Source organism: Siphateles boraxobius, unplaced genomic scaffold (assembly GCF_051911475.1).
Source record: "Siphateles boraxobius isolate OS27281-9 unplaced genomic scaffold, OSU_SipBor_1 32, whole genome shotgun sequence".
Lineage (NCBI taxonomy): Eukaryota > Metazoa > Chordata > Actinopteri > Cypriniformes > Leuciscidae > Siphateles > Siphateles boraxobius.
In genome coordinates, this window is record NW_027508942.1 from 5,072,501 (window position 1) to 5,086,988 (window position 14,488).

At 34.6% G+C, this 14,488-nt stretch overlaps 1 protein-coding gene across 2 annotated transcripts in view; it reads right to left on the minus strand.

Moving 5' to 3' along the window:
• Positions 1–13,220, minus strand: part of chst8 (carbohydrate (N-acetylgalactosamine 4-0) sulfotransferase 8) — a 221,346-nt gene extending 208,126 nt beyond the window's left edge. The window contains exon 1 of one of the 2 annotated variants that reach the window (XM_077194691.1): positions 12,747–13,220. The gene's annotated coding sequence lies outside the window, so the exon portion shown is untranslated. The remainder of the gene's footprint in view (positions 1–12,746) is intronic. The other variant, XM_077194690.1, reaches the window with a different exon arrangement.
• Positions 13,221–14,488: the final 1,268 nt, after the last annotated feature.

Sequence of the window (14,488 nt, forward strand, 5' to 3'; positions counted from 1 at the left end):
AGCTGGTTTCCGCCACAGAATGAAAAATAAAAAAAGGTAATTGCGGCTTTTTATCTCACAATTCTGACTTTATTTCTCAGAATTGCGAGATATAAAGTCAGAATTGACTTTATTTCTTCAGAATTGACTTTATTTCTTCAGAATTGCGTGATATAAAGTCAGAATTGCGTGATATAAAGTCAGAATTGCGAGATATAAAGTCAGAATTGCGTGATATAAAGTCAGAATTGCGTGATATAAAGTCAGAATTGCGAGATATAAAGTCAGAATTGCGTGATATAAAGTCGCAATTGCGTGTTATAAAGTCAGAATTGCGAGATATAAAGTCAGAATTGCGTGATATAAAGTCAGAATTGCGTGATATAAAGTCGCAATTGCGTGTTATAAAGTCAGAATTGTGAGCAGAGCCGATCCGCCCTATACGCTCACTACGCAAGCTGCGTAGGGCCCCGCAAATTACTCAAGGCCCCGCCTCCCCCTCGTGCCATAGCGCGTCAATTAATGTTTACAACATCCATGACAAAATTAAGTGAAACTATTCTTCTGGTCACGAAAAGAGGGGGGGAAAAACATGAGAGTGAATTGCGGGATAAACAATCAGGTAAACTTGTGTTCTCTCCTCTCCAAGATTGATGTCAGCAAAGTTAAGTTTATGTGCATTTCTACTGTGTTTTTTCGGTCTTGCTAACCTAGCTGGGCAGGCAGTCAGTGCATCTCTTGCATCACTTTGTGCCTGACAAAAGTGAGAGTAAAATACAATTATTTATTACGTTTGTTTTTGATGAACGACAAAGTGCAACGGTGTTTGTTTACTGCAGCTCGGAAAAGATAACCGCGTCGCGTGTGTTATCATGCGTTCATATGCGCGCGCACGAAATGAAACGCGCATTTTTCAAGCAGAAATATATGTGGAGACCACGACCAGACATACTGTACAATATATGGGCGTGAATGATGGCACTCCTCATCAAAGTACACATTATACAGTAAATATACTTTTAAAACAAGACACTGATTATCTAGTCTCAGTCAATGTGTAGTTAAAAACTCTAAACAACTGCACTAATTATACAAGATGGAAAGCAATGTATTGACAATTTGACTACTGATTTATTGGCTATATTGAATTTTAAATGTTGAATAGCTAGCTGGACATACTGGTCAATATGGATGGACATCCCTCAGTAAATATTAATCATAAATCAAAAATTGCTTCAACATGCATAATAAAAAAAACCTTTAACATGCTATGGCAAGCCATTTTAGATTTTATTCATTTACAGTTCATGCATTTTTGATATCAAGATTTTTTTTTTACTATTTGCAATGTTAATTCTTGATTATTTTTACTATAGGGCCCCTTAGTTACATTTTTATTAACCAATGTCTATTTTTGATATCAGGAATTACATGTTCACTTGTACAAAAGTTAATTTTTTATATCAATGATGTCATCACTCACAGGGATTATTGATATCTGCATCACTAGTTCACTATTACAAGAGCCAAGTCATAGTATTAATAGTATTTTATATTTGAAAATGAATAAAAGGAAATTGGGAATAAGTTTGAATGGGTCTGATGCAGCTTATACAATGAGTTATCTATAATTTGCAGGTGCTATGCTTAAGTTTGTCAGTAGAGGAGATGCTGGATCATCAGCCAATATTCTATAGAAATACTCTATTCAATAAATATTGGTTGTTTGAACTTCATTCTGTTCTATATTTTTGTACTTATTCTTTGACTGTTTTGTTTAAAGGAGGGAGGATTGTATTGGGAGCACTGAAGTGTCAGGTGTGACTGTGTGTAAATGGGTTTACATAGCTTTTGCCAAGTAAGACATGGTCCTGGATCAACATTCCTGTCCCAAAATGTAGTCCTTACCCAATCCCTACCCTTAAACATAACCCTACCCATAACTTTTCCCTAAAATCAGAGGGTAATGATCAGTGAATAACACTGATGTTTAAGGACTTCACCCTGATTCTAAGCCTAAACTTGACATAAACTGTAAACTTGTCCCTCAAATCTCATTGGTTGATTGGAAAGTTGATCCAGGATCAACAAAGATGTTGATCCAGGAACATGTGGTACTTGGTGAAATCACGTTCACCCACGGGGTCAGGTAGAGGGCCCCTTAGCAGAATTTTGCTTAGGGCCCCAGGGAGGTCAGGATCGGCACTGATTGTGAGATATAAAGTCAGAATTGCGTGTTATAAAGTCAGAATTGCGAGAAAAAAAGTCAGAATTCTTAGTTTTCTCTCTCGCAATTCTGACTTTATATCTCGCAATTCTGACTTTATAACACGCAATTCTGACTTTATATCTCGCAATTCTGACTTTATATCTCGCAATTCTGACTTTATAACACGCAATTCTGACTTTATATCTCGCAATTCTGACTTTATATCACGCAATTCTGACTTTATATATCACAATTCTGACTTTATATCTCACAATTCTGACTTTATATCTCGCAATTCTGACTTTATATCTCACAATTCTGACTTTATATCTCGCAATTCTGACTTTATATCTCACAATTCTGACTTTATATCACGCAATTCTGACTTTATATCACGCAATTCTGACTTTATATCTCGCAATTCTGACTTTATATCTCGCAATTCTGACTTTATATCTCGCAATTCTGACTTTATATCTCGCAATTCTGACTTTATATCTCACATTTCTGACTTTATATCACACAATTCTGACTTTATATCTCACAATTCTGACTTTATATCTCGCAATTCTGACTTTATATCTCGCAATTCTGACTTTATATCACACAATTCTGACTTTATATCTCACAATTCTGACTTTATATCTCACAATTCTGACTTTTTAATCTCACAATTCTGACTTTATATCTCACAATTCTGACTTTATATATCACAATTCTGACTTTATATCTCGCAATTCTGACTTTATATCTCACATTTCTGACTTTATATCACACAATTCTGACTTTATATCTCGCAATTCTGACTTTATATCTCGCAATTCTGACTTTATATCTCACAATTCTGACTTTATATCTCGCAATTCTGACTTTATATCTCACAATTCTGACTTTATATCACGCAATTCTGACTTTATATCACGCAATTCTGACTTTATATCTCGCAATTCTGACTTTATATCTCACAATTCTGACTTTATATCTCGCAATTCTGACTTTATATCTCGCAATTCTGACTTTATATCTCACATTTCTGACTTTATATCACACAATTCTGACTTTATATCTCACAATTCTGACTTTATATCTCGCAATTCTGACTTTATATCTCGCAATTCTGACTTTATATCACACAATTCTGACTTTATATCTCACAATTCTGACTTTTTAATCTCACAATTCAGACTTTATATCTCACAATTCTGACTTTATATATCACAATTCTGACTTTATATCTCACAATTCTGACTTTATATCTCGCAATTCTGACTTTATATCTCACATTTCTGACTTTATATCACACAATTCTGACTTTATATCTCGCAATTCTGACTTTATATCTCGCAATTCTGACTTTATATCTCACAATTGTGACTTTATATCTCGCAATTCTGACTTTATATCTCGCAATTCTGACTTTATATCACGCAATTCTGACTTTATATATCACAATTCTGACTTTATATCTCACAATTCTGACTTTATATCTCGCAATTCTGACTTTATATCTCACAATTCTGACTTTATATCTCGCAATTCTGACTTTATATCTCACAATTCTGACTTTATATCACGCAATTCTGACTTTATATCACGCAATTCTGACTTTATATCTCGCAATTCTGACTTTATATCTCGCAATTCTGACTTTATATCTCGCAATTCTGACTTTATATCTCGCAATTCTGACTTTATATCTCACATTTCTGACTTTATATCACACAATTCTGACTTTATATCTCACAATTCTGACTTTATATCTCGCAATTCTGACTTTATATCTCGCAATTCTGACTTTATATCACACAATTCTGACTTTATATCTCACAATTCTGACTTTATATCTCACAATTCTGACTTTTTAATCTCACAATTCTGACTTTATATCTCACAATTCTGACTTTATATATCACAATTCTGACTTTATATCTCGCAATTCTGACTTTATATCTCACATTTCTGACTTTATATCACACAATTCTGACTTTATATCTCGCAATTCTGACTTTATATCTCGCAATTCTGACTTTATATCTCACAATTCTGACTTTATATCTCGCAATTCTGACTTTATATCTCACAATTCTGACTTTATATCACGCAATTCTGACTTTATATCACGCAATTCTGACTTTATATCTCGCAATTCTGACTTTATATCTCACAATTCTGACTTTATATCTCGCAATTCTGACTTTATATCTCGCAATTCTGACTTTATATCTCACATTTCTGACTTTATATCACACAATTCTGACTTTATATCTCACAATTCTGACTTTATATCTCGCAATTCTGACTTTATATCTCGCAATTCTGACTTTATATCACACAATTCTGACTTTATATCTCACAATTCTGACTTTTTAATCTCACAATTCAGACTTTATATCTCACAATTCTGACTTTATATATCACAATTCTGACTTTATATCTCACAATTCTGACTTTATATCTCGCAATTCTGACTTTATATCTCACATTTCTGACTTTATATCACACAATTCTGACTTTATATCTCGCAATTCTGACTTTATATCTCGCAATTCTGACTTTATATCTCACAATTGTGACTTTATATCTCGCAATTCTGACTTTATATCTCGCAATTCTGACTTTATATCACGCAATTCTGACTTTATATCACGCAATTCTGACTTTATATCTCGCAATTCTGACTTTATATCTCGCAATTCTGACTTTATATCTCGCAATTCTGACTTTATATCTCGCAATTCTGACTTTATATCTCGCTATTCTGACTTTATATCTCGCAATTCTGACTTTATAACACGCAATTCTGACTTTATATCTCGCAATTCTGACTTTATATCACGCAATTCTGACTTTATATCACGCAATTCTGACTTTATATCTCGCAATTCTGACTTTATATCACGCAATTCTGACTTTATATCACGCAATTCTGACTTTATATCTCGCAATTCTGACTTTATAACACGCAATTGCGACTTTATATCTCGCAATTCTGACTTTATATCACGCAATTCTGACTTTATATCTCGCAATTCTGACTTTATATCACGCAATTCTGACTTTATATCTCGCAATTCTGACTTTATATCACGCAATTCTGACTTTATATCTCGCAATTCTGAGAAATAAAGTCAGAAATGCGAGATGTAAACTCGCAAATGTGAGAAAAAAGTCAGAATTGTGAGATAAAAAGTCGCAATTATTATTATTATTTATTTATTTAGTGGCGGAAACAAGCTTCCATAGTCACCAGTAAAATCAGTTTCAACAAAATCCATCTTCACACTGCAGATGTGGGACTGACGCTGACTCTGAATGGCATTAGATATTATTTACACAGACTGTTAATGCAGAGGAGCCATGGATGCATTTACACTGCAATTACAGTTGCGTAAATAATGTTATGAGATTCATTTTTTAATATAATATTTTGAATATTAAAATATTTAATGATAGAATCGATGAAATTATACTTTTAAGTATGAAACTAAAACAGCCAGTAGGCCACCGTTAATTCAGACGATTCGTTCAAATAGGCTACTGATTCGTTCAGTAAGAAAACACCACGTGTTGCTTAGAGTCGCAGCGGTTCTGTGGAGTTTGGAACTTTTTTTCTTTTTAAACAATAAATAACAGCAATGAAGTCTCAAATCATATTTACAACCATGAAAGGCAAGGAAGAGAAAATAAATAAATGAATTAAAATATTATAATTGTAATGTTGTAATACTATAATGTTGTTCTTTCAATGATTTCAATTATAATATTTTTAATTAATTTATTTATTTTCTCTTTATTTACCTTTATTTTAACTCTTTATGGAAAAGTTTGTTGCTGTCAACATTGTTTTTGGAAGATAGGCTACATTAAAAATGCAGTTAGCTTCTGTGTACGGATCTACAATGCATGTCATAAAATTTGGTTAATAGTGGATCATTTGATGCGCTTCCGTGTCTGTTATCTACGGATTCTGTTCATGTGTGCCCAGACATTTTAGAAATCCCGACCTGCTGATGTTTTACGGCCATGATTTCCTGCGTGACCTGTAAAGTCACGTCCACAAACCTCTTGCGTATTGTATGGTCACACCACAAGGTGTCACTGTGGCCTCAATGCTTCAGTACTGCCACTCTTAGATCGATTGCTATGCCTTAGGTAAAACACGCCCCCCTCATTAGCATACTAGAGCAATAAATGTATAAATAAATAAATGTATAAATAAATGCATAAATAAATAAATGTATAAATAAATAAATGTATAGATAAATAAATGTATAAATAAATAAATGTATAGATAAATAAATGTAGACATAAATACATATATACATAAATAAATGTGAAAATAAATAAAATTGAAAATAAATAAATGCATAAATAAATAAATGAAAAAATAAAGAAATGTGGAAAAAATATAATTATACATAAATAGGGAAATAAAAGTATAAATAGTCATTTATTTATTTATTTTTACATTTATTCGCATATTTATTTATTCATTTATTAATTTTTAATTTCTGCAGGTTTGGTCCTCCATAATATAATGGCTCTTTTAAACAATAAAAAATATAAACGAAATCAAATCTCAACCCTCTAATAAAATAAATAAATAATAATGAAATAAATAAAATATACAATTAAATAAATAATAAATATATTGCTTTATAAATCGTATTTTACATCTAAAATAACATTTACAAAAATTAATATACATAAATAAAAATATAAAACTAATATTTTTAAATATAAATAAATCTTATTTTAGATTGTGTTGGATTATTTGATTAGCGCAACCATCATTTTAAAAAAGAATAACAAATAATTTAACTTTATAATACACCATATATAATTTTCCACTGGCTGCACAAAATGCAATTTTAGCACATTTTCTTTCCATTGCATCACAGATGCTGTGTTGCTGTAGGAACTCTAATGTGTTTTCTATAGACTCTGAAAGGCCGTTTTATCTGTTGATTCAGTTACGATCATGTGAGTGGGAGTGAACGCAGGGTTATTTGAGCTCATGAGAAGCAGCGCAGAAACTCCCGGCCCAAAACACACACACACACACACACACACACACACGTTTAAGGCAGAGAGTATTTATAGCCAGAAGAGAAATAATTCATTGTTCATCAGAGTGTAGATTATAACAAACACAACAGCTGTGCTGGATTAAAACAAGCCCTGTGCTCCTCTACTGTATCCCTCGTCCTTCTTATTCTCTCTCTCTCTTTCTTTGAAGTGTGTTTGTCACGCTGTGGCTCTTTCCACTGCTGTGTCTGACACACACCTGGACATCACGTATCACACACACACACACACACACACACACACACACACACACACACACACACAACACGCCACTAAAGCTCTACTTCAACTCTGAAAGAATTCAAAAACTCCCGAAAACACAAATAGTTGTGCTTTAATAACTGATGAAACTGAAACCGTTGTGCAATAGTCAAAATGCAGCTGCTTATTCGATAATTCTATATTATTTGACAAATTTGAATCTGTGAAACTGTTGTGAAATAGACAGTGTAACAGTTGAATTCTATATTCTGTAATGAATTTGAAACTGCTAAATCTGAAACTTGTGCAATAGTCAAAATGCAGCAGTTTAATTCTATAATTCTATATTATGTGACAAAATTTCAATGGCTAATTCTGAAACTTGTGCAATAGTCAAAATGCAGCAGTTTAATTCTATAATTCTATATTATGTGACAAAATTTCAACGGCTAATTCTGAAACTTGTGCAATAGTCAAAATGCAGCAGTTTAATTCTATAATTCTATATTGTGATACAATTTAAATGGCTAATTCTGAAACTTGTGCAATAGTCAAAATGCAGCAGTTTAATTATATTATTGTGACAAAAGTTAAACGGCTAATTCTGAAACTTGTGCAAAAATGCAGCAGTTTAATTCTATAATTCTATATTATGTGACAAAATTTCAACGGCCAATTCTGAAACTTGTGCAATAGTCAAAATGCAGCAGTTTAATTCTATAATTCTGTATTGTGACACAATTTAAACGGCTAATTCTGAAACTTGTGCAATAGTCAAAATGCAGCAGTTTAATTCTATTATTGGGACAAAATTTAAAAGGCTAATTCTGAAACTTGTGCAAAAATGCAGCAGTTTAATTCTATAATTCTATATTATGTGACAAAATGTCAACGGCTAATTCTGAAACTTGTGCAATAGTCAAAATGCAGCAGTTTAATTCTATTATTGGGACAAAATTTAAACGGCTAATTCTGAAACTTGTGCAAAAATGCAGCAGTTTAATTCTATAATTCTATATTGTGACAAAATTTAAACGGCTAATTCTGAAACTTGTGCAATAGTCAAAATGCAGCAGCTTAATTCTATAATTTTATATTCTTAGACGAATTTGAAATCATGATTCAAATTTGTGTATGTATGTATGATCGTGTAATTAAGTTTGTTAAAAATAGCCATGAGAGTGTATTTTCTAAGTGGCCTTTTGCTTTGCTTTTGTTATATTATAGTCTGCAAGTACAGTAATAACAAATATACTTTTATGAATTGAAGTACATACACATGCACTTTTTTCACAAGGGTACCAGAAAATATCATCATCATTCATTAACGCCAAAATAAACGAGGTGTGAAATGCCACTGCATGCAGAATCCATGAAAACGTGAAATTATTTAATATCCCTATAGTGAACTGAGGCAGGTCTGTTCCCTCTTTTATCTAAATGGTTAATGGCTTTTTGTTGAGTTGAAAAGGACCCAGATAGAAATAAGAAGCTTTTCATCTGAAAGCCCAGGCCTCCTTCCAGAATCACATCAGAAGATACTCTCTCTCTTTCTCTCTCTGTCTCTGCTATTCTCATTCAGTTCAGTAATGCATACGGGCCAAATGTTCTTCTCTACAGTGCAAATTTGACTATCAAACCTGATTAAAGTGTATTCTAATGGAGGAAAGTCTTTCATCTTGATTAAACTCAAATTTAGGGAATTAAGCTTCAATTTTCAGTTGCACTGAAGAAAGTGAATGTAATCTCGTATTGAAAATCAATACATGAACACAAGACTGATTGCTCCCTTCAAGTCCATATTTATCTAATTAAAGGAATCGAGATTACGTAATGAAGAAACATGCACACATTCATATGCACATATGGGTGAATCTCTGAAAAATCAGCACCAGCCTCGTTTTAATCTGTTAAAGTAACTCGAGTCCATGCAATTGTGCACCATTGAAGTTTCACATTGCATGCACAGATATTAAAGAGGAACTATTACCCTTTTTCAGAGTCTTGATGTTGTTTCAGGCTCTACTAGAACAGGTTTTCCTGCTTGAATGTTGATTATTTTCCTCATATTCTCCATTGTTGCGGCTCCTCTCTTCCCAGTCTGTCAGTAACGCTCTGTTTACTTCCTGTCTCTATGAAGCCCCTCCTTCTGAAAAGCACACTGTGCTCTGATTGGTCGGCTGGATCAGTGTGTTGTGATTGGTCGAGCGCTTCGAGTGTGTTTGAGAAATGTCCCGCCCCTTACCGTAACCGCCAGTTTAACACACTACTAACTAACTCAACCAGGCCCCGCCCCTTTATTCTGCGTATGAATTATCCTCTGGTGCTCGGTCATTTTTGATCAAAAAATGTAAATTCTTCATTGAAACTTGATAAAGGTTTTGGCACTTCCTGGGTGAACACAAAAATCATGGACATGATTCGAAAAGGTTAAATGGTCTTTAAATAAACAGTCACACTTGTGCTCCTCGCGGCCAAAAATGAGTGCATTAGAAATAAATGGGAGACGAATTTCATCTAGTGGAATCGTTTGGTACTGCAGCCAAACACAATCTCACTGAAAGCTCATTTTTTGAGATATCAACCTCAAATTTGGGACAAACTTGTTTAGATTTAAGGCTTTGATTTTCTCACAGTTTTAGAGTAAAACATGTTTTTGAAAATATATATTTCATATAAATTATTTTTCATAACAATAAACGTAAAGATTAAGTTCACTTTTTAAAGCTTTTCACTTCAGCAATAATTTGCCAAGTGTCGTCTTTGAAAAGAGATCAAACTTCAGTCTGTGTTCTAAAGCATTCAAGATTTTTTTGATTAAGTTGGAAATTTAATTTTCAGGTCTATGCTGAAAAAGTGAAGAAATGGATTATAAATACAGCGTAAATATAATTTAGTACCATAAAATCCCCTAAAAGTACACAATATGAAATAAAAAACATTATAAAAACAAAATATGGTACATTAATTTCATTGAAATAAAAAAAATAAATGTTGGTCATTTTTGACCGACACGCGAAGAACACCAGAGAGGAATATTCTGACGTGTTCGTTCCCGAAAGAAACTCAAGACTACAATGGAGGCGTTTCAGAAACAGAGAGACTGATTTAGAGAAGAACTCTACAACATTACATTACACACTAAAGAAAGATGAACGTGTAGAACATGTCCTCTTTAAAGGTGCATATTCACATGCACGCTGTAACACGGTTCTACACAAACGCTCTGCATGCAGCTCTGCTTCCCTGCGGAGTCTGGAGCGGATCTTTCCTCAGGTCTGTGGGAACGCAGGGAACGCAGGAGCCATCTGGAGTGTGACTGTGTGTTCCTGCCAGCGCTGAGACTCTCCGTACACACACACACACAACCTGACAGCGCAGCCTGCGTGCGTCAGACCCCGCGGTACACCAGCAGCTCCAATCCAACGCATGCTAACAACAACTCAAGCTAACAATAAAAGAAAACAGAGAGTGGACTGAGACGTTCTTCAGATGTTCCTCAAGGTACGGCAGTCTTTTCTTCCCTACTGTGACGTATGTCCGAGTGAAACACTTTCAAATGAGAACAAATGTGGGCGGGGCTTGATTTTGTCTGTGTGGAATTAATTGGATGGTTGTGGTTTGCTATTGGTGGATCTCATGTGAGTGACAGGTTGCCCCGCCCTCGCACCAGTAAACACGTCATCAGAGAAGAAAATTATTATAGAATACAAGGCACATTCATTTAAAAAATGATGATGTGCACGGATACATAATTTATAATAAACACTGTAATATTCCATTAAAAATTAGTATTGTCAATTTTTATTTCTTCTTGACTATGAAACTGTCATTTTGCCAAATAATTTTCACTTTTGTATCATTCAAACTAGCGTTTTGCCGGGAAATCAAACCCTTGATCTTGGCGTTAATATGCTCTACTCTTTGAGCTAGGTTTGGTACTATTTTTAGCAGAAACTGACTCAAAGAAACATAAGTGAGAACATCATTAAGTCTCTTTTGTTGCATTATTTTCCTGTTATAACTGTAAAGCTGCTTTGAAACAATCTGTATTGTCAAGATGGTGTATAATAAAGGTGAGTTGACTTGACTCTTGAGGCCTCTGAGAAATATATTTTACACACGCACTCACTCTTTCCAGTTCAATGACAGACGCTGCAGGTTTTGCTGATTTTTCTTTCATTCTGGATATATGATATATAGTCCTGACAGGAGCATTTTCACAGTCTAAATCTAAATTACAGCAGAGAAGGACAGATAGCGACCCGACTGACCACCGGTGGAGTTTGACAGCATCATTCGTCATGTTCCTCACACCGATGTCACGGCTGACACTTTTATACAGCTTTACAATGTAAATCAGAGTATCCTTGAATTAATGTGGCGTGTTCAAAAATGACAAAGCAGTGACAAAAGAACGAAGGCCATGTGTGCTGGATAAATGGACCTCTAGTTTTATAAATCTAAAAACTACGAGCTCTGACCTCAAAATACAAGAATTTAATTACAGAGTTTTTTACATTTATCAAAACACTGCAATCCAGTAATTGAACCTATTGATTCAATTACTGGATATGAAATTCATCTATAGAATTAATCTCGAACTGCACAACATTAAAAACATAAACAGAGCAGATACTCATGTGAATATCTTACGCATCAAAGATTAAACTTGCATTTGAAGTCCATTCATGCTTCAGAATTCAAATGAATAACTTTGGCAACTTCTTAAAAGAGTCTCACACATGATGACCGGTAAGTCCTTGCATCTTCCAACAATAAAATCACTTGAACATGCATCATTTCTTTGTGATCATCATGGCAGAAGTGAAATTATTTTTGCATGAACAGAATCCAGATAGAGTACCACCTTCATTTCTCCAAAATTTGAGTTGTAAAACTACCCATATTGGAATCAATTAAAGCCCATTGGTATCTTCAACAATTGAATCATTCTGCAGACTGTCAGTAACCTGAGCATAACGTCACCCTTACAAAAAGTTTACCATGGAAACCATACCATAGTGTGGTAAAATTCCATAGCTACTAGTTACTGTTAATATTGTACTGTCATAAATCAGTCAAATAGACTTCAAAACCATGTGCCACAGTTTTACAGTGAGCTAATACACACAAGTATAGTATTAAGTCGAAAACGTGTGGTCAGCATGGTAAGTTTGTGTAAGGGCTGTGAGATGTTTAACCACCTTCTCATTCAAGTATAATACATCCATTTGTACAGGAGGACAATAAAACTATCGGAACCGACCTGTGCAGAGGCTGACGATGATGATGATGATGAGGGACTGAGATCAGATCATTTTCAGCACCATGGAAAGCGCGGTTGAACATCCACTCGGACTGTGTTTGAGATCCTCCTGTTGCCTGATGATCCAGACCCGGTTCGGTCCGTCGGAATGATGCGCGTGTCTGATTAAAATGTATATATATATTTCCTTTGTGAGTCTCTGTGGAAGGAAACCGTAAAACTGTGCACGCATCTGCAGTGCGAGCGCGCGCGGGGAAACTGTCTGCAGGTTTAGTTCTGTGTGATGAAGAGGATCGGAACTGAAACTCCCAGTACAGACGAATGAGAGCATGCACCGCCTCTTAGAGAGAGAGAGAGAGAGAGAGAGAGAAAGAGAGAGAGAGAGAGAGCGCAGTGTGGGTGTCCTCGCGCTGTGATTCAGTGTGAATAGAGTGGATCTGTAACTGCGTTCACTCATCATCATCACACAGCACTGCACGAACGAATTTCATGAAACCCGTCAAACATGTGCAGATCACATTCACCCACAAACATTTTTTTTTTTTTGCTTGAAGAAAGAAAATAAAGAATGTGGGCCATCACGATTTTTGCATGTCGACATTCATGTTGGATTCATACCTGTCAAGTTTTGGATTTGAAAATAAGGGAAATTTTCATGCGCCCACCGCGAGCAGTCCCACCACCCCAACCAAGCTCCACTAATGTTATCCCTTACATTTTAAGACAAGTGTTATAGCTTGAATGAAAACAAGAGCATTTATTTTAACGGCTTATTTGCATATTTTCTGTTCATTTAACATTGCTTGTCTCTACATTTACATTTTATTTTCATTCCACACATTCTTTTCATTTCATATTCTTTTTCTTTTACAATTTTTCTTTACATGTCACATAACTTTTCTTTTTCCTTTTAGTGAGTTATTGTTCAAATTTGTTGCAGACTTTGCATTCTTTAACCTGTTAGGCTGCAACCCCACTTTTGAAAAATCCTCAGAAATGGCGTTCCCAAACTGAAACAGATAGCCTACAGTTCATAAACATTTTGCACTAAAATCACAAGTATGATCTCATTTGGAAGCTGACACCTGGTAGTTTATTGTAAATGTAGAATTAATTATTGTCATAATGAAAAAATAGTTATTAATAGCTACAAAGTTTTGTAAAGTTATTAGAAATTTATTTTGTATGAAACATCTTCAAAGTTTCTGAGAATACAATAGTGGTCAAATACTGAAACTTGAGTGTTATATCTTAATGATGTATAGTTTGTCAAGGTAATAACATTAAATCTGATAGTAACTTTGAACTATTTAAACAAACAAACAAAAAAACGCTTCAGTGCGTCGGCGCACTGGCAATGGTTAACAGGTTTTAAGATGCTAAAGTCGCAGTGACTGTCCCCTACCCTGATCCTCTTCAGAAAAGTAAATTCGCTGTCCCATTGATCGCAGTATTTACATGAGGGTTTTGGTTTTGTGGCAGGAGTGCCTTCCGTCTCTGTCGTAGCGTCCATCATCGGTCTCCGATTTTTTTTCTCTTTTCCCCCCGCGTTGTCACTCATCATCTGACCTCACACTAACCTCGCGACAACTGCCACCTACAGTACCCACAGTACCTACAGTACCCACAGTACCTGTAGTAGGCTACTGCAGGTGGCAGTTATCACGTGGCTAGTGACAGAGCTCAGATTGGGAATGTTTTTATTTTTTTTATCCTCCCGGGCCATTATTATTTTTTAATAG